This window comes from Oryctolagus cuniculus, chromosome 8 (assembly GCF_964237555.1).
Source record: "Oryctolagus cuniculus chromosome 8, mOryCun1.1, whole genome shotgun sequence".
NCBI classification, from domain to species: Eukaryota; Metazoa; Chordata; class Mammalia; order Lagomorpha; family Leporidae; genus Oryctolagus; species Oryctolagus cuniculus.
Genome location: NC_091439.1, coordinates 7,613,398 through 7,635,472, shown reverse-complemented (window position 1 = coordinate 7,635,472; position 22,075 = coordinate 7,613,398). Strand labels below are relative to the sequence as shown.

Sequence of the window (22,075 nt, the reverse complement as noted above, 5' to 3'; positions counted from 1 at the left end):
AGCCACTCTTGATTACTCCCTTTTCCCCATTCTAAATCCAACCAGTCTCAAAGCCTCTTGATTTTTTTTTCTATCTGCAGCCTGCTCTCTCCATCTCCTTTGATATCACATTAATGATATGATAACATTAGGCACTGTGTAAGTGCTTTACACACATGTTTATCTTTTTTATTAAAGATTTGTTCATTATTATTATTTTTTGAAAGATTTATTTTTATTTACTTGAAAGAGTTACACAGAGAGAGAAGGAGACACAGAGAGAGAGAGCAGAAGAGAGGTCTTCCATTCGCTGGTTCACTCCCCAGTTGGCTGCAACGGCTGGAGCTGCGCCAATCTGAAGCCAGAAGCTGGGAGCTTCCTCCGTGTCTTCCCATGTGGGTACAGGGGCCCTTGGACTTGGGCCATCTTCTACTGTTTCCCAGGCCATAGCAGAGAGCTGGATTAGAAGTGGAGCAGCCTGGACTCGAACCGGCTCCCATAAGGGATACCGGCGCTTCAGGCCAGGGCGTTAACCCACTGGACCACAGCGCTGGCCCCAGATTTATTTATTTATTTGTAAGTCAGAATTACACAGAGAAAGGAGAGGCAGAGAGAGATAGGGAAAGAGAGAAAGAGAGAGAGGTCTTCCATTGGTGGTTTACTCCCCAGATGGTCGCAATGGCTGGAGCTACACCAATCTGAAGCCAGGAGCCAGGAGCTTCTTCAGGTCTCCCACACGGGTGCAGGAGCCCAGGACTTGGGTCATCTTCTACTGGCCATAGCAGAGAGCTGGGTCAGAAGTAGAGCAGCTGGGTCTCAAACCGGCACCTATATGAGTTGCTTCAGGCCAGGGCGTTAACCCAGTGCGCCACAGCACCGGCAACACACATGTCTACCTTAATGTTTCTACCAACACTTCCAGTGGTTATTATGACTGCCCAGTTACATAAATCGGAATAATGAGTCTGAGAGACGATAAACAGTTTGCTTGATTTCATACAACCAACAGATAATGAGTTATAATTGTCTCAAATAGTGAAATCAGTAAATAAGAATTTAAAACTTTGGGAGAGAGTTGACAGCTTTAAGTATGCTGTCTTCTGGTGCAGGATAAGCCACAACTGGAGATGGCTGCATCTCATATCTCAGCACGAGTTCAAGTCCCAGCTTTTCTGGTTCTGACCTAGCTTTCTGTTAATACATCCTGGGAGGTGTGGGTGATGGCTTGAGTGCTTATTCCTGTGTCACCCACGTGGGGGACCCAAATTGAGTTCCAGGTTCCTGGCTTTGACATGACCCAACCTTGGCCATTGTAAAGACTTAACATTAAACCAAAGATGGGATGTCAATTTCTCTCTCTCTCTCTCTCTCTCTCTCTCTGATGTTCTACATTTCAAGTAAATTAAAAGTTCCATTTATTTAGCTTTTTCTTAATTTTTATCAGTAAATAGGTCATAGGTTTCAGTGCTGATATGCACAATTTTTGTAAGTTTCTCCCTTTGCTGTTTGTCATCCTTTGATGGTTTCATGAATAAATAAAAGGTATATTTTTTTAAAATTCCCATTGTTTAAAATTCCCACTTGTTTTTGATGTACACAAATCTGAATGCAATCAATTCTTCTATGTAGATAGTATATCCACTGAAGTTTGCTAGGTTCATTTTTTCAAGTAGCTTATACACAGATGGTTTTGGATGTTCTATTCACATAATCATGTCTTCTGCAATAATTATTGCTTGATACATACTAATTTAAGATTATAACATCTTACTCTTGAACAATCTTTTTGACTTTATAAAGTGGTCCTCTTCATAAGGGCTTATTACATTAAACTCTAATGAATCTAATATCAGAAAAGCAGTAGTATTGACCTTTTTGTTAATGTTATTATGAGGTTTTCCACTTTCTACTTTCAGTTTTAAATAGGTTAACAATGTGTGTATAGGCTGTGTACAAGTACAGTTGATATTTGCTTGTTAAATCCAGTTTGACAAATTTTGTCTTAAAGTTTTATTTATTTATTCATCTATAATATAATTATTGGTCTGTTTGTATTTTCCTTTAAAATTGACATGTAGCATATCTTAAAGAAAGCTGAACAAATCTGGACAAAGAAAAAAGTACAGAATGCATTAGTGGCTGTTTAGAAGCATAGCTGTATTACTAAAGAAGATTCCACTCAGAGCAAGAGAGAGAGTTATCATTCATAGATTTGAAAATACACAAGAGGAATCGTGTAATAAGGATAAAATATAGACAGTTTTCCACATTGGAAGACTACCAGGCAGGCTTACCAAGGCCTCTGTTGGCTATAGATGGTTAAGTCATGCCAAAGGGCAGCAGGTAAGACGTCACTTGGGAAGCCCCACCCCATACCAGAGTGCCTGGTTCAAGTTCTGGCACCTCTTCTGACCCAACTTCCTAATTGTGTACAAACTTGGAGGCAGAAGATGATAGCTCATGTACTTGGGTCCTCGCCATCCACCTGGGAGACCCAGATTAAACTTCTGGTTCCTTGCTTCAGCCTCGCCCAGTCCTGGCCAGCGTGGCCATTTGGGAGAGTAACTAGCAGATTGAATATCTGTCTTTTCATTTTTCAAATGAAGTGCAAATAAATAAATAAAATGTATAAACAATAAAATCATAAGGAATAGTTCAGTTAGTCTCAAATGAAGAGAGGAATTTCAGTATCACCGAGGTCTCAAAACAGCAGATACTTTTCTGTCTCAGTTCAAGGATGGGAATATTCTGCTGTTAATTTGTTTTCTCTCCTGCCCTGATTAGACAGATGAGGTGTAACTGTTAAGGAAAAATAAATTACAGTCGCGATGCATGACCATCCGTATTGCAGGTTCCAAATTGTACGTTGCTAGTTCATTATCCTAGCCTAGAATGTAAAAAATAAAGTCACAGGAATATTTAGTAACACTAGCAAGGAGAAAGAGGAGAAGTAGGACTCAAAACACAAAAGGGGTTTTTGCAAACTCTGTTTTTCACCTAGTCTAACTTCACTCCCTTACTGAACAGGTAATGTAGGGTAGACATCAAGAGTTTATTACAGGTCAAATCCATAGGCTATGAAATTAGACTATGCTACTTGCCATGGATACATGGCTTAAGACAAACACTAAAATTTTCCATGACTAGGTTTTCTCATCAGTAAAATGAGAAAAATAATATAAACTGCTTCCTAGTGATAATGTGGGGGGCTAAATTACATGTAAACCAATGGGAAAAGTGCCTGGAATATATGAGCAACTGTTCAAACATGGTTACCATTTTTTAAGATTTATTTATTTTATTTGAAATTCAGAGAGAGAGATGGAGACACACACCCACACATACACACAGAGAGAGCGAGCGAGAGCGAGCGAGCGAGAGAGATGTTCCATCTGTGGATTCACTCCCTAGGTGGCTGCAACTGCCAGGAGTCTAGTCCAAAGCCAGGAGCTAGAATCATCTTTCAGATCTCCCACGTGTGTGGCAGAGGCTCAACTACTTGGGCCATCTTCTGCTGCTTTTCCCAGGCCATTCGCAGGGAGCTGGGTTGGAAGTAGAGCAGCCAGGACATGTATCAGCACCTATGTAGGATGCTGACATCACAGACAGTGGCTTTATCTACAATGCCACAATGCTGGCCCTCATTACCATTGTTATTATCATTGTCATTATAATATCACCTAAGTACAGAGCCAGTTTTCACAAATTTCATAGTTTTTAGACACTCTCAACAACAAAATAGAACCTGCTTATCATACCACCATCAGTGTGTAGAAAGAACCATGATCACAATATTCTTTTCTTGAATTTGTATTTATTTATTTGAAGGAAAGAGACTGACAGAGACAGAGTGTCCATCTGCTCATTCATTCTCAGCTATCTTCAAAAGATGCATCTTAATTAGTTCAAAACCAAGAGCCCAGATTCAATCCATGTCTCTCACGTAGATGACAGGGACCAAAGTACTTGAGCCATCAGTTGCCACCAGAAAGCAGGGATGGGTAACAGAGCTGTGAGTAGGATCCAGGCACTCTCATTTGAGATGTGGTTACCCCAACCTGTGTTTCAACCAAAATATCAATCGCCTCCACCACAAATACAGTATTCTAAATTCCAATTAGCCTGTGCTATTGAGGACTAGCTCATACACTCAGCTTTGTCTTTTCATGCGAGCTATAGAGGAAAAGGACTGAAGTGTGAAATCCTTTCATACCAATTTAAGGGAAAAAAACAGATTTTCAGTTTTCTACTCAAATAGTAACTATGTCCAGCAACTTTACCAAGGAAAGATTCTTTTAAATATTTTTTATCAAGAATCTTTTAAATATCATTTTAGGGGCAGACTTGTGGCACAGGGTGTTAAACCTTCCTCTTGAATCTCCCACATCCATATAGCAGTGACTGGTGTGGGTACCAGCTACTCTGCTTCTGATTCACCTTCCTGCTAATGCATGTGCATCGCCCAAGTACTTGAGTCCCTGCCACACATGTGGCTTGTGCACGCATTTGGGGAGTGAACCAGAGGATGGAAGATTCTCTTGCTCACTCTCTTCTTTCTCAGTCTCTGTCTCACTGTGTGTGCGTGTGTCACTCTGCCTTTCAAATGAGTAAATAAGCATTTAAAAACTAGAACAATATTTTATATTTATTCTTAGGACAGAGTTTTAAGCTATCATTCAAAAATTTTGTTTTATTTCTCTTCCTGCATATATGTTTATTTGCTTATGAAGTTGTAAATAACAAGACGGAATGTTACATTTCTAAGATCACTTATAAAAATATATATGCAATGCATTTGTCTTTGTTGTAGTCATCATCCTATGTATTAGATCACTGTAGTCCTCCTGGCTAAATGAAGCTCTTTACCCATTGATCAACATTTCTGCCTTCCCTATCTTCCACTCCCAGCCTCTGGTAACCATCATTCTATTCTCTACTTCTATGAGTTCAACTTTTATAGATTCCGCATATGAGTGAGATAATGTGATATGATTCCTTTGAGTCTGGCTTGTTTCACTTTGCGTAGTGTTCCCCAGATAAATTTACATTGTTAAAGATGACAGAACCAGCTCCCCCACCCATCTTCTAAGGTTGAATAGTACTCTATTCTGTCTATATATCATACTTTATTTATCAACTCATGTGATGGTAGACATCTAGTTGCTTCTCTATCTTAACTATTGTGAATAATACAGCAAAGAATGTGGAAGTGCATATATCTCTCCCATATACTGATTTCAGTTCCTTAGAATGTATACCTAGCAGTGGGATTACTGTATCATATTTTAATTCACCATTTTCCATGATGGCTGTACTAATTTACATTCCTAGCAGTAGTGTGCTTTTATCCATACCTTCACCAGCACTTTTTTTTAAAGATTTATTTTTTCCCAAATGTAAACTCTCTTTATTTGTAATTATAGAGAGACCAACTGGAAAAACAAAACAAAACAAAAAGTAAGAAACTTAAAGCTGATTTTGCACGTATTGTTTGCAGCCACTTTGGAAGCAGTATTGCATTATATTTATTCAAGGAAGTGAGATGAATGTACACTGAGGCTGTGAGGTCCCCAAGTGGCCCGGAACCACTGTCATTTAAAGCAGACAGCGTGAAGGTTATCCGAACAATAGCAAATGAGCAAAAGGAACATGCTTCAGCATCACCAAGTAGATGTTGTTCCATTGTGCAGATGTATGAATAGCACGGCAATATGTACATTAGTGCTTATCTCTGCAACTCCTATACCTTCTGTGCTTAAAGATCAACACATAATTAGAAAGCAAATGAAAGCTATCTAGACATTGCCCTGAAATACATCACACCAGAAAATGCTTCCGCATTCAAAGCAATGATTTCTTATATACAAATGTGCACATGCATACATAATCACAAAATACACATATTAAATACACCTTATGATTTTTTTAAGATTTATTTTATTTATTTGAAAGACAGAGTTACATAGAGAGGTAGAGCCAGAGAGAGAGGTCTTCCATCCACTAGTTCGCTCCCCAGATGGCCGCAACAGGCGGAGCTGTGCCGATCAGAAGCTAGGAGCCAGGAGCTTCTTCTGGGTCTCCCACGTGGGTGCAGGGGCCCAAGGACTTGCGCCATCTTCCATTGCTATCCCAGGTCATAGCAGAGAGCTGGACTGGAAGAGGAGCAGCTGGGACTCGAACCAGCACCTATATGGGATGCCAGCGCTTCAGGCCAGGGCATTAACCCGCTGCACCACAGTGCTGGCCCCATCAGCACTTTTTATCTTTCATCTTTTTATAATAGACATTTTAAAAGCTGTGAGACAGTATATGTGATTTTTTTTTTTTTTTGACAGGCAGAGTGGACAGTGAGAGAGAGACAGGGAGAAAGGTCTTCCTTTACTGTTGGTTCACCCTCTAATCCGGGACTAGAACCTGGGGTGCCGGTGCTGCAGGCAGAGGATTAGCCTATTGAGCCGCAGCACTGGCCAGTATCTATGGTTTTAATTTGTGTTTACCTGCTGGTCAGTAATGAGCATTTTGAAATCTATCTGTGAGCCATTTGTATGTCTTCCTATAAGAAGTGTCTATTTAAGTCGTTTATCCAATTTTGATTCAGTTATTTGCTTTCTTGCTTTCGCGTTGTTTGAGAATCTTATATTTTTCTAATATTAGCTCCTTATCAGATATGTGGTTTGCAGTATGTTCTCCTAGTGCATGTATTGTCTCTTTAGAGGTCAATATTTTAAATTACAGCTAAACTAAATTTATAAATTTTGCAAATGCAAACTCTATATTTGTTTTTGCATGATTTGATGTTCTTTCTTATTTTTCCTCTTATTTTCCTAATAAATATTTGAAATCATTGCATTTAATTTTGGGATTAGGAGAGAATTTTTATTGTCATTCAGGGAAGAAACAGAGTAAGGAATAGTATGAAGATTCTTTACCACAGGATGGGCAAAACTCTGGCCTGCAAAAAACACAGAAAAAATATGTCATTCAAACTTTTTCAATTATTACAATTGTGTCCTTAAATTTAGCTGAACTTTCCACAATCTATATTCAATCTTTTCTAATAGTCTATTAATGGAGCTGGAGTTTGTGTGATATATTTAGCTAATCATCCTGAAATGATCTCAAGGAAATAATATCATTTTCTAAATCTCTGTATCATTTGGTCTCCACCTCATATGATATTGGCCACTCTCTACTTTGTGCTTCAACTGTCTCAGTCATTGTCTTTTCTTGCCCACTCAGAACTATGATGACAAATATTTTCTTGAAGATCCTCCTACCTTATACATCAGATTAAATTTGTCACATGTTCTCTAGAAAGCTATTCTTATAAATTACTATGCTATATTAATCACAGGCTCATGCATGCACACATAGAGACAACATTTGTAACAAGCTATGTAGTCTAGAGGATGAATAAAGTTTTTAAAACACATTGACAATGCTTGCATATTTGAAAGTTAAACAGAATTTAAACATTTTCTTTTCATTTTTTTTTAAACAGGCAGAGTTGGACAGTGAGAGAGAGAGAGACACAGAGAGAAAGGTCTTCCTTCCCTTGGTTCACCCCTCAAATGGCTGCTACGGTTGGTGCGCTGTGCTGATCCGAAGCCAGGAGCCAAGTGCTTCCTCTTGGTCTCCAATGCAGGTGCAGGGCCCAAGCACTTGGGCCATCCTCCACTGCCTTCCCGGGCCACAGCACAGAGCTGGACTGGAAGAGGAGCAACCGGGACAGAATCTGGCACCCCAACCAGGACTAGAACCCCGGGTGCCAGCACTGCAGGCGAAGGATTAGCCTAGTGAGCCACGGCGCCGGCCTAAACATTTTCTTTTCATTATATATTTACCATATACATATGTATAAACAAATATGCTTTATTCTTAAAAAAGGATAACATCCATTCTCCAAAATACACTATGTTCTGTTGGATTGGATTAGATTGGGAAATTCTATTAATTAGCGAAGGTTGATTAAATGCATGTTGTTTGTTCTACACAATTCTGACTAGACAGAAATCTCTAAAGATACATGTTGGCACCAAAGACCAGTTTCTAATATCTTGACCAAGCAGTTGATTACAGAGGAGAGCCCTTTAAAATATATAAACTGCTCAAAGAAGTGAAAGTTACAGAATAAAACAAATCGGTTTTATTAAAACAGGCCTATTTTTACAACAAGTATCTCAAATCTACTATAATAAATCAAACTTGATGCCAGCTGACATGTTGTGCGCTGCCTATGGTGAGGTCCTTATACCAAGGACCAGAAAGAGGCACTTGATACTCTGCAAGGAACTGAGGTCCTCAGTACAGCAGCTGATGACGCCCTTTCACCTGCCAACAATGGCATGAGTGAGTTGGAAGGTGATCCTTCCCCATTCGTGCCTTCAGAGACCAAAGTCTCTGCCAACACTTTCATTGCAACATCAGATATTTGTAGGCAGAAAACCTAGTTAAACTGTGCTATGATTCCTAACTCACAACAACCATCATGGAATACATGTCATTTTCTCAAACAAGTGAGATCTGATGTGATGTTTTATATATTAAAAGGTAACTAATACACTAAATAATCAAGTAACTGGAAAATGATAAAAACAGATTTGCTCTCTCTAACAAGGGCTTGTAAACTTGTTTCAAAACACACATACATCCGTGTAGCTGTAATAGCATAGTTTCTACAGCTCAAATGCCGGGTTTGACCTCAGACTTGCTGCTTATACTTGAGTGACCTGGTAAAAATATTGTACCCGTCTATGTTTTCTCATCTGCAGAATGGAAAGACTAACAGCAACTTGTTCTTCACATTTAGTGGATGAGAGTGCTTGGAACCCGAGCTCTGACACTGTACTTGCGATGCAAACGTGAGTCCATCCCATTACTGTGGCAGAACCTTGTGCCTGATACATGACTCTCTTGCTCAGTAAACACCTGTCTCCTGATTTCCACCTAACATGATTGATCCATGAATGTAAGTAGTTCTGAAGCCAAAGCCTAGATCACTGTCTGAACACTAAATATTTTTGAGTAAAATTCTGAGTAGAATAGTTTTTTATTGAAAATTCTATCCACACCAGTACCGAGTTCAATGATACCATCTGCACAAACCAAGTATGGAGCTGATTTTTTGGGAGTACTCACTTAACAGAGAGATCTGAGAGTCCTCTCTATTCAACGAATGAAAGAAAGGAGAGAGAAGAAAAATGAGAAAATGAAGATTTCAACTCTACTTGAAGTAACCGTCTTCCAAAAATGAACTTTTTTTTTTTAAGAAAAGCAGATGGACAAAGAGCTCTTCTTTTTTTTTAGATTTATTTTATTTATTGAAGAGACAGAATTATAGAGAGAGGTAGAGCAAGAGTGAGAGGTTGTCCATCTTCTGCTTCACTCCCCGAATGGCCACAATGGCCACAACTGAGCTGATCCCAAGCCAGGAGCAGGAGCTGCTTCTTCCCCTGCGCATGCAGGGGCCTGAGGACTTGGGCCATCTTCTACTGATTTCCCAGGCCACAGCAGAGAGCTGGCCAGGACTGTGGGATGCCAGCACTGCAGGCCGGGGCTTTAACTCACTGCCCCACCGCACCCGCTCCCCAAAAATGGATTTCAAGTATTCTAGGAAATGAAAACCAAAATGAATAAAATCCGGTCAACTGAAGTTGTATCTGTTGTAAACTAATGTTTTGTTAAGTGAAATAAACCAAGCACAGAAAGACAAATACCGCATGTTTTCACTTACATGTGGAAGTGAAAACAGTTGATCTCAAAGAAGAGAGTAGTGTTCACTGGAGGCTACAAAGTGTGGGGGAGGGGATGGAGGGAGGTTGGATAACGAGTACCAAAATACAGGTAGAGAGGAGGAATCAGTACTAGTCTGCTAAAACTCAGCAGACTGTCTTAAACTTACAATAGTATATTACATAGCGTATAAAGAACTAGAAAAGAGAAATTTGAAGCTTCCCAACACAGAGAAATAATGAATGTGTGAGGAAATGTTAATGACCCTGATTTGTTCATTACATGCATATGTCTGTATCAAATTATCACTATCTATTCCATAAATATGTGCAGTTATTTTTGACATAAAAATAGATATGAATATTGCACAAAACAAGGTGTGCTTCTCACCGACTCTTCATCATTTTCATCATCAGCCCTGGCAGAGCTGGAGACCACCCAAATGTAAAAAGGGTCCTAGGACTTCGGGGAGCTTCCACAAGGACCGAGCTGGTGGTGGACGCTTATCTAAACCTGTGGGTGTGTGAATTTCCAGCCACAAGCCTTGGGAGAACAGATTGAGTACCACATTCCTGGTATTCCTTCCCAGTGGGCCCAGAAATACCCAAGGAGAAAGTTTCTCATGCACTCCTTGCCAAAATATTACACTCCAGTCTCCCACAGCACTCTCTTCTGCAGTGAATTCTAATTTGATTCAAAAAGTAAACTAAATGTGTATGTGGAGGAAAAGCTCTTCCCTGATTATTGTCACTGAGACAGAATCAGAACGATGTTCAAAAAATTAATAGCCCAGAAGATAAAGTCTTAGGCTATTTGATTCTTATTGGAGGAATAAGCTTCTGAGTGGAGAGTTTATTTTTTTCTTTAACTTTCCCATTGACTGCTGTATGCAGGAGCCTGCCGCAGATTTGATAGGCACCAGCCACCTTATTTCTATGTCAACAGAGATTCTCTACATATATACAGAGGATATATACAGGCAGGGCCTGGAAATTGCTCTCATGTACCGTCTCCAGTTGAAGCATTTCAAGTTCCCATTGTAATGAAGAATTGGACTAGAAGCATCAGAGTCTATTTTATGAACTATTTCGTAAGATAGTCCTGAAGATACGGGTTGGTGACAAGACAGGTCTGACTTGCATCTGAATACAATCCCCTTATCCAAGTAAATGGACCTCAGGGAAGAATGCCTAGGAATCCCTGAGTAGTTAAATACAAAGAACTTACTTTAGTTTACTTTAGTTCACTGATTTAATCTCTCCTTTTGTTATTTTTTTCATCAAGCTAATAAAAGAAACTTAGAAACCAACTTAGAAATCACTCATCTTTTGCCCACTATTCTCTAATGAGTAATAGACTTGCCAAGACACTTTCAGCAAAAGAAAATGAGCAGAAAGAAAAAAAAAAACTATAAAATATATGAGGTGAAACGTCAATGTCCAGAAACACAAGTGATGGCTCTTATACTCTCCAAAAATTGCCAAGGCTGAATAACTCCAGAAAATTGACTTTGGACCATCTCAGTGATGGTACCATTCCTTGACACTTTCACAGAGGGTAACCATGATGCTTGAGGTTTCCCAGGACAAGCGGAATAGAACTCACCCAAATGGGCAAGTGGATTCCCCAGTGCCCAGTGTTCTGTGCCTCCATTCACATGAATGGAGTCCCTGATCCCAGACCTTATTTGAATGAAAGAAGGCCACTGTAGAATAAAACACTGAGCTTCTCTAAACACACTGGGATCTGGTCTGTAGTAGACGTTTGTTTGACACCATTGTGTCCACCTTCAGACCATGCTTTCTCCAAGCCCAAAGTGACAATAAATGTGGAAGATTCCTGGACTGCTTCCACATTCCTGCGCTCACCAATCCCCTCTTTACCACACTCTCACACATACCTGTGAGTGTAATTGCTCTTAAAATGGGAAAAGCTAAAAGAAAACAACTCATTTTAGAAATGACCCAGGTCACGAGGCTTCCTGGTTTTTATTGCCACTTCAAAGCCAAACCAGATAAACTGGCTTAAGGTACCGCTTTGGCATTGAATGGAATTCGGTACAGCTGTCTGAGCAGCACGAGTTTTGAGATCATAGGAATTTTGCTGGAAAGCCTCGCCTCTGATCCTTATATGGCAGAGTCCCTGTGCTCTCTGCTCTTTCGTGCCAAGAATTCCTTTTCTGTCCTCTGCCCCAGCAGGCTCAGGACTTCCAGTGGTTCTGATAGTTTTATCCCTCATCTTTTCAGAAATTCACATGAGAGATGTTAATTCTGCTGCTCAATTTAAACTGCTTACGATTCATTTCCAGTATGCTCCAAGCAGCAGCGTAGACCGCAAGTGGAGGCCAGCAAATTCCTGGATGCCACGTTCCCCACCTCCTTCAGATGGCCTTGACTCACACATCCTGTCTGGGCTAATGTTGGTTTTCTGATTGCAGAGTGTCTGGAGTCTCCGCTAGTGCCCAAGCCACCCTCAAAGGGTCACTCCCTGTTTCAAGTAGCACTTGTGCTTCCCTTGACCTTTCTCTGTCTCTGATTCCACTTAGGAAGCCTGTTAGAGCCAGTTTTCAGCAGAGAGTGTGTCCTTTGCTTCAAGCCACTCTGTCATAATGATTTGTCTAGTGTTTCAAAGGTAGCTTGACCAGGAAATGCCCAAGCCTGAGATATGAATAGATAATTTCTAGATCAGACAAGCGATACTAAACCTTTAAAGGGAAAGTTTTTACCCCTAAAGGGAATAGGAAATCCGTCTGAGTTATTCATACCGTACTTAGGAAATAACCCAAGTTGAAAATAAATGTGACATGTGAAACGGAATATCCACTAAAATTTCTGGTCGCATCTGCAATTATGTCTAAGGTTTTCCATTTCTCCGTTCAGCTTTAATAATAAAAACACAGGGTCCAAGTATCATTCCCTGAAAAATGAAGCAAGAGATGAGTTTAATCATGAACATCAGGCAGACATGGAAAGCTGCAAGAAATATATTGATCTTTGTCTTCCGAATGTCCACAGCATTGAGCCAGGTTAAAGCAAAACAAAAAAGAAATTTACAGGTTTAGTAGGAAAGGCTATAAAGATGCGAAGGAGAACAAGCTTAGTTTCCATTGTCATGGAAAGAGCTGGTTATTTCTAAAAAATGCTTTGTTCACATTTAAACTGTTATCTTTCATTTTCAAACAAAATTCCTCATATGGGAATGGTGCATCCACAACTGATGTTCTGAATTGATCTAGTATTAATAAAATTATAGGTTAAGAAGACCCACCACTTTTAATTTTTTCTCGTGTTCAGGGAAATGTATTTCTACAAAATTTAGGTCTATATTTTAAGAACGAGTTTTCCCAATAACCAAAACGTGACATAAGCAAAATATTTGAAAGTGCTTCAAAAATTCAAAGACATCTTTTTGGTTGTGTTGTTTGCTTTCCATTTTTCCATGGGTTCTAGCACTTTTTGTCTCAACTTGGGATAAGAAAAGAAACTACTCAAGTTCAGTAAGTCAGGGATATTAGCAACCTTCTAAGCTCCCAAATTGGAAAACATGTCCAATATTACATGTGGCATACCCACATCCTTTTGAAGTTTGGCTATAAGCAGCTTCACTCAAAAAAAAGGCAGGGGGAGAAAGTAAAGAAAAAATAAATCAACATTCAAAAAACAGAGCTTATGAGCCCACCATTGGCAGCAGTTGAAAAGGTGACAAGAGAGTTGATATAGACTCAGGATGTTAGATTCCCCCTCAGCAGTACCCACTGTGTGAAGCTGACATACCTGAGACAGGGTTATTTGCATATTAACATTATAGACTAACCCTATTCTTCAACCACCAGATACAGCTGCATTTAACCATCTAGTATCTGTGTTTCACTGTGACAAAGTTATGTCACCAATATAGCTTTTCCTTAAAGCCTCACATAATTACTTGATATTTCACTTTTCTTCAAAACTTGAAGATATTCACAGGAAGCTCCTTCCACAAAGATGAGCACATTTCCCAATTGTTCTTACTTATCTCTTCTGACTTCGGGTTCCCCCAACTGGTCTAAATGATGAAAAACACCAACAGAAGAGAAATCACTATAGGGTAACACTGTGCCCCACTGTGCCCAGACAACCGAAACCTTCACTGTCAATGGACCTCCAAAAAAAAAATACTTCAATGGATTTGTGAAAGAGTGGAATATTTAAGTACATATGCTCATACTGCTCACAAAAAACCAGATCACTTTAGTTTTTAAGTGCAAATCTTTTTTTATTAAGAAATACCTGATTTCAACTAGGGCTACAAACTACAGCTGTATGTTGCTTCTAAAACTTCATAGCAAATGGAATTAAAAAGATAAGTTTATTTTGATGCCAAGAAATTTTGCAATACTTAAGAGGAGTTCTCAAAAAGTTCATGGAAAGCCATAGTAATCCATTATTCGTACTTTGGAAACGTATATTCATTAAATAAAAGTTAAAAAAAAAAAAAAAAAAGTTCATGGAAATCCATATTATGAAAATGCAATGTTCGGACTTCTAAAATTTTTGTAATAAAATTAAATTATCTTTTTTTTTTTATTTATTTGAGAGGACAGAAGGCAGAGGATTTAAGAGAGAGAGATAAAGAGAGAGGAGAGAGAGAGAGACAGGGTGCTCCCATCTGCTGGTTCACTTTCCAAATGCCCAGGATGGCCCACACTAGCTCAGGCCAAGCCAAAGCTCTGAGCCAAAAACTCAATCCAGGTCTCCCACATGACTGGCAACAATCTAATCACTTGAGCCACCATCTGCTGTCTCCCAGGATGTATATTATTAGCATTAGATAGCAAGAGCCAGATTCGAGTATTGAACCCACGCACCCCACTATGGGATGTGGGCATTCCAGGTAGTGTCAACCACTCGGCCAAATGCCCTCCCCTACACTCATCTTTTAATCCCAGCATTCATTAATTTTGAGGCCCCTTTTGTGTACATGTATATCAAATAAATCATCTCACCACTAATCATTGTCACAGTTTCAGTTGACCAGCTAGTCAACAAGGAAAAACCCCTCGAGCAACAATTTTTCATCAAGTAATTACATGTCTTAGAAGCAAGCATTTCCCCCTTATTCCCCTAATTGAATGACTCCGGATCACACTATTCTTTGACCTACCCCACTGAAATATCTATCTCTGTACCCATCTTACAGACAGAGCTAATGCGGTGAGTTGTGATGGAGGGTAAGTGTCAGAAAAAGCTTCTGTTCCAAGATAGCATACTTACCCACCTGCTACAGGATCCCAAATAGCACCATGTCAGGACCACTTCTTTCTTCCATGATCCTTCAACAATTCTAGCAAATTCAGCTGTGTCCTAAAAGCAAAGCACATCTCATTTGAGCTATTTTGCTTCCAGGAGAGATCCAGAAGTCTCTCAGAGATCAGCTGTGCTGGGAACTCAAAGAAACAAATCCTGAACGCAGCAGAAGGGGAGCCGGGGAGGATGCCAGGTCTACTGCAGACAAGTGGTTAATGCTTTAGGGCAGACTCTGCTTGCGGTGATAAATTATGTCTTCTGCTCCTTAAATTCCATATCCAGTTTATCTTTTCCCCCTTTAGTCTCTGTGTCTGAACTGCTTGCCCTCAACTGTAATTGCTTCTACTGCTCCTTTATGAGTCATAGTAGATTCAGCTAAGTCCACCTTGGAAAATTCTACTGGAAAGAGAACACCTGATAATGTGATATCTCAGTGAATTACTGTTTCTCTTCCCAGCATTCCTATCCATATTTGGACTCTGTAGCCATGGCAGAGCCATTTTTCTTGTATTAAGAACATAGTAAAATCTTTCATGTAATACAATTATTCTATGGTTAAATCATTCCTTTCTTAGAAAAATGTCTGCCTAGAAAATGATATATTTGATATACTACATTGGAAAATTTAGGGGCTGCGAGAGATGATTAGCAGGCTTTTCCCTAGCTCATCATGAAAGTAAAGCAGGGGGTTGGGGGGAACCAAGAGGGGAGAAAGTGCTTGGATGAAGAATTTAACATCCCAGTGGAAATTCTGTAAAGCTCAAGACCTACTGAATGATGTTTAACAGGCCCGCACCTACCTCTGCAAAGAGAAACGGAAAAGGAAAAGGAGGGAGGGAAGCACGCAGCTGATCTTTGAAGCAAAGCTTCAAAGTCCCGCAGGAAGGTCCCTGGGTTCCTTTCACCCACAGTAGCTGAGCTGTGAAAGATAGCACCTTGTCGTCTGCTGCCCCAGGCTAAGCTCCTCAGCTTATGCAGAGACCAAGAACCAGGTTCTCAGGCTAGGAATCTGAAAAGAATGGGGTCCAGTCTGAATTTTACTGATCTTTTTTTCATAGCCAGAGTAGAAATGTTCCAAAGTATTTCACACATATTTTCCTTTCTTCACGTGAGTTCTGAGGGTCCTTTGGCTCATGTAAAATATGATTTATGTATCGAGGTAGCTCTGTGAACAAGACCACACTCACTCCTTCCAAGCTGCACTCTTCTTCACATTTGAGCAGAACTTCCCAAGGAAAACTCATCAGACTTTAAACCAAAAATACACAAATAGAATATTCCCGCTAGAGTATGCGAGGAAGAAAACAGGAAAGAGTCCCTCTGCCAGGTGGGTTTGACCTTTGCATGGAGGGAAGGTAGCCCTCTATGACCACAAAACAGCGAAGCAGTAACATTTATTCACACATATGTGCAAACGTTGGGAGAGGCAGGTATGAAGCAATTTTATCACTCCTGATTCATTTGATGAGAATTAAATTCATCAGAGGCTGGTTCTGTGGCGCAGCCAGTTAAGCAGCCACCTGCAAGTTGGCATCTCACAGGAGAACAGGTTCTAGTACTGGCAGCTCCACTTCCTATCCAGCTCCCTGTTAATGTGCCTGGGGAAAGCCACAGGAGATGGCCCAAGCGCTTGGACCCCTGCCAACCAAGTGGAAAACCCAGATGGAGTTTCTGGCTTCTGGTTTTAACCTGGTCCAGCCCCAGCTGTTGTAGCCATTTGAGGAGTGAATCAGCAGATGGAAGATATTCTCTCTCTCTCTCTCTCTCTCTCTCTCTCTCCCCTCCCCATAATTCTGTGTTTCAAATAAACAAATAAATCTTTAAAAAAGAATTACATTCATCACTTGAGACTGCCCTACATCTTTCAAATCTAACATTCTTATATATTGGATAGTTTGTACATTTTAACTCTTTTTTATTTTCAAGAAAAATTCCGACATCTCAGGGCTGGTGTGCGACCTAGTGATGAAGCTGCAGGTTAATATGCCCACATCACACATCAGAGTACCTCGGCTGAATACTTGCTCTGGTTTCTGAGCCCGACTTCCTGCCAATGCAGACCCTAGCAAACAGTGGTAATGGCTCAAGGAGTTTGGGTCCCTGCAGCTCATCTGAATATAATCCCTGCCTCCTGGCTTCAGCCTGGTCCAGTCTGGCCTTTGCAGTTGTGTCAAGAGAGAATCAGCAGATGGGAGCTCTCCCAGTCCAGCGTCCTGCCTCAGTCTCTTTGTCCTACTGTCTCTCACGTAAATTAATAGGAAATAAAAGAAAAACACAGACACAACATTCAGATCCTCAGGCTCCTTTGAAGCACATGACATCGGTCTTAGCCATCAGACTTATGGAGATGATAGGAAGACTTGGAGCGAAACAGCATATGGGGATCTTGAACTTCCACCAGCTGTTTTTGAAGATACAATGCCCAGTCCCTCAAGGTCTGCAACAGCTGAGCTTCTGGTGTCCAGATGAAATTCTCTTGGATTTGGCAGTAATGTTTTCATTACAGATGCCTCTGTCTTGTGATTGGGCGCCGGTCTTGTGTCTTTGAAATCTGACTCTCTGGCCATTTTGGCTACAATCTCTAATGAACATCCTTCTGCTTAAATTATCGCAAATGTGTCCTTTTATTTGTAACTAAGGATATTAACCAACATACTGCCCATGGAATTTTCATTATTTCTTAGATGAACCCAACCTTACCCTGCTTAGTATGAAAGCATCTGTCCTCCCCAGCTGTGTTTGCTAATGGTTGTAACTATGGTGACAAAAGAAGAAAGCGCATCTTCTTCCTTTAATAGAATTGACAATGTTGTGGTGAGAGCTATACGGATGGGAGCTAACGGTCCCTGTTATATCTCTCTTGGATATTACAATGTGAGGAATAAAGACTCAAGAATACCAACAATTAAACAAGCATTACTAGGTACACAAACATGAGAAAGTAACTGCAGGCAGACCCACTTGCCAATATCTGAGGAATGGTATCGGGTTGTGAGAGTTCTCCAATGGCCTCCACTGCCCCTTACCTCCTGCTTGTCACACCCTTCTGTAAGTCCTTCCATTTGTGGGTGGGCTAGACCTAGCAGATTGCTTCTAACAAATAGAATATAGCAAAAGGAAACGAACAGTCACTTCCGAGATTACGTTACAAAAGCTTCTGTCTTCTGTCCTACTTACACTCTCTCTCTCTCTTCTCTCGGCTTGCTTTGATGAGGCAAACTGCCATGTGACAGGCAGGCTTCTCAGAGGAGGAGTCTATTTAGCAAGTCCATTAAGAGAGGGCCTGGGCCAACCACCAATACAGAACAGAGACCATCAGTCCAGCAGCTCAGGAAGAATAGAATCTTATCAGTAAACACATAAGCAGTCTTGGAAGTTGATCTTTTCCCAATCAGCCTTGAAGTGACTGTAATCCCTACTGCCGTGTTTATTAACATGTTAGCAGAGACTGAGCCACAGGCACCCAGCATAACTTTGTCCAGACTTCTGATCCATGGAAGCTAAACCCATGAGTGTTGTTTTAAGTCATTAAGGGTTTTTTAAAATGATTTCCTATATGATGGTAGATAACCAATACAAAATTAAATATTATTTTCTGAGGTCCATATACATTTTTGGGATTATTAAGGCCTTCAGTAATGTCCCTAAGGAAAAAGAAGAGGGATGTTTGACTTTTCTTTGTCTGGATGGTGCAGTCAGTTTACAGAAATTTGAATTCTAGCATAGTTTGTGATAGCTAAAATGATAAAAACTTAAAGTTTCAAAAAAAAAAAGGATGAAGGGGCAGGTGTTTGGTGGAATGATTATGATTCCAGTACAGATACCCACATTGGAGTGCCTGGGTTCAAGTCCTAGCTCTGTTCCAGATTCTAGATTCCTGCTAATTTGCACCCTGAGGGAAAGGGGAGGGCGGGAGTTGGTTTTTGGCCATTCATGTGGGAGACTTGAACTGAATTCTCCACTCTTGGTTTCAGTGTGGCCCAGCCCCAGCTATTGCAGGCATTTGAAGAGTGAACCAGCAAATGGGAGTTCTCTCTGTCTATGTTTCTAAGACTCAAATAAAATAAATACTTTTTTTAAAAAAAAGTGATAAAAGCCTTGGGGATGAGTAGTCTTTGGGGGTGAGTTACCCTAATAGGAAGAGGAACTTTGGGGAAAGAGTAGAAATGGTGAAAGATGACTTAGGAAAGCATGGTTTACTAGACAATATGAAATGTAAGCTTTTTCTCCTCCCTATGAAACATTTAGTAAACTCCACATTCTTCGTTCAAGCATTTGGGGTTAGATTTGAGTTGTGGAGAAAGTAAGATCCTGAGACTCGCTCAGAGTGCCTCAGACCTAGTGAACTCAGGTTAAAATAAACTAAGCAACTCCCTTGCATTTGTGAGAGATGATTGCATAAACTACACGTCTAGGAGGTTCAAATGGGAAAGAAAAATGAACCAAGGGCATCCTTTGAAAAATAAAGTGCATGTACAGGTCATTACCGCATAATCAAGAGCATTTTAGTGGCCAAAGAACGAGGGAGATTCGTTTGTCTTTTCAAAAGGAGTTATGAGAACCAGCATATTCTACAGGACAACTTGCTACCATTTTAAAAGGGCAGGTTATCCACATAATTCATCCTGATATTTAATGGGATTACCTCAGCAAAATAAAATCAGGATGGCAAATGCTCTTTGGATAACATAGAAGCAGTAATGCAAATTATAAATTCTCCTCTCATAATTTTATTCACAATAAAATCCTACAGTTGCCAATGGACTCAAGAGAACATTTAGTTTATTTCTTATGGTCTTGGGTGAGAATACCAATTTTACCCTTCTAATTATCTATTAAAAACCCATACATCTCTGTGAAAGGTAATGATTCAATATTCCAACAGCAGATTTCAGAGCCATGTATATCTGACAAAATTATTTTAATCTTTTTGTAATATTTCACCTTATTAATTGAAGACCTCACTGCAAAAGACCTGAAATTGGTCCTGGAACTGGTACCTTTGCCATAAAAGTTTATCTGTGCCTCTTTCCTACTCGTAATTCTAGAATTTAAACGTCTCCTTTCATTCTAATCCATTTCCTACCTGCTTCTTAGATATTCCCGTTTTCTTAGCTCCTAAATTTACTATTTTCCAATCTGCCACTTCTTGAGCACCTACTTTGTTTTGAGCATTTTTTAGAAAGCCTGGTGGTGAGGCACGAAACTTGCTTGAGCAGAAAAATATTCAATATAATCAAATGCTAAAATGTCTGGAGGAGGCAGCAGTTCTGAGGAGACTGAGCAGAGAAAACAAAGCCAAACAAGATGAGCTGGCCGCAGGTTACAGGGTCTTCTCCAGTCTCCGACCTGCAGCAAACTCCATTAGAAGCATGGAGCCTAAGAACCTAAGAGTGTCCCAGCTTCCCAGAGCGAAACTGAGATTCTCTACCTGCTCACAAAAACAAATAACCACACAGACACCAGAAATCAATGCACATCCACCACAGCCACCAACACACACCAACAACCACTCTTTCGAGTCTCATGCCATCTGGCCATGTTTTATTATTCATTATTCTTCTTTATACAAGTCTGAGTTTCTCACCTAGAGGAGACTTAGTTACTGGAATAACAAAATGTTTTGCCACAAAATAAAAGCTTCGGCATCCCTGAGTGCAGTCTATCATCTGCTGAGCCAGGCAGTCCTCCCTCTCTGATTAAACAGTGATTCCTATTTAATAGCCTGCGATAGCTGGGACAGTGCCATTGTTAGAGCTGCTCCAACACCAAGGTTTGAAGTCCTTCTGTCATCACAACCACCTTTAACACTCAGCTTAAAACCCATCTTTTCTAGAATGCCTACTCTGAACCATACTAGGAGTTTCCTCCTCTGATGTTCCTCATCACCACGGTCACAGGTGATCCTAGCATGCGTCCTGACTGTAACTCTGTGCCATGTTAGGACACGGTGATGATACAAATCGTGTTTGCTGAATGAAGCTTTTTGTTCTGCACCCGACAGTCTCCACCTAAACTCTAGAACCTTATTTTTGGGAAAAAAAATTACTCATATATTCTGAAGTCTAAGTTACAAAGAGAGAGTGAGACACACACACACACACACAGAGAGAGAGAGAGAGAGAGAGAGAGAGAGAGAGAGAGATTTTCTATCCATTGGCTCACTCCCAAGATTTGCATTTGCAAGGGCTGAGCCAGGCTGAAGCCAGGAACCAGGAGTTTCTTCCTACATTGGTGGCAGTGGCCAAGCACTTGGGTTATCCTCAACTGCTTTCCCAGGCTACTAGCAGGGAGCTGGATCAGAAGTGGAGCAGCCTGGACATGAACTGGTGCCCGTAAGGGACGCAGGCATCAACCTACTACACCACAGTGCTTCCCTTCTCCAGAACCTTTCATCACGTCCGGAACTCCCTGATAATCTTCCCTTATGTATGTCTCATATTTCAAGGTGTCTCACCCCTCCTTTTCTATTCTCTTCAACAGTTCTTACTTAGGTTGTTTTCATAGCCTCCAGACCCTCTGCGTCATTGGCTTTGACCTTTGATACTTTTCCATGTTACTAGTCACAGTGCGTTCCTCTTTGCAACAGACTATTCCAATCCACTTTAGTTTCTCTGAGTGCTTGTCTAAAGCAAGTTCTATTACTTCCAGCACACAAACATGATTTTTCAGGCCACAGCACAAAGGAAATAGAAACTCTATTAAGTTCTTATATTTCACATACACATCCCCACCTAGAAACATTATGATCAACTCCATCTTCTACAAATAGTTTTGGAGCCTGTCTTTCACCCAGGCCATAAGTTCTTAAAAAAAAATGGAGGGTGGTAACGGGGACAGTAGCCATGAGTTACTTTTGTACATCTAGTGATAAAATAGTACTGGGGGCAGGGATGAGCAGCACAGTGGGTTAAAGCCGTGGCCTTCAGTGCCAACATCTCATACATCTCATAAGGGTACCAGTTCTAGTCCCAGAAGCTCCACTCCCAATCCAGCTCCTTGAGGAGACCTAACGCAGCCCCGGCTCCTTGCTTCAGCCTGGCCCAGCCCTGGTCCTTCATGCCATCGGGAGTGAACAA

The 22,075-nt window shown here is 40.5% G+C and overlaps 1 long non-coding RNA gene across 5 annotated transcripts; it reads right to left on the bottom strand.

Annotated features, from left to right (window-relative positions):
• Nucleotides 1-5,899: 5,899 nt before the first annotated feature.
• On the bottom strand, nucleotides 5,900-15,339 carry LOC127483236 (uncharacterized). Of its 5 annotated transcripts, XR_011378018.1 has the most exons (6): nucleotides 14,968-15,339; nucleotides 13,636-13,755; nucleotides 12,476-12,627; nucleotides 12,007-12,368; nucleotides 6,909-6,931; nucleotides 5,900-6,165 (listed from the first exon to the last, which is right to left on the bottom strand). It is a non-coding gene; the product is annotated as an uncharacterized lncRNA (long non-coding RNA). The 5 variants fall into 5 exon arrangements; XR_011378015.1 differs by lacking the exon at nucleotides 5,900-6,165 and having other exon boundaries at nucleotides 6,839-6,931; XR_011378019.1 differs by lacking the exons at nucleotides 5,900-6,165; nucleotides 12,007-12,368; nucleotides 12,476-12,627 and having other exon boundaries at nucleotides 6,839-6,931; nucleotides 14,964-15,339.
• Between the last annotated feature and the right edge of the window lie 6,736 nt (nucleotides 15,340-22,075).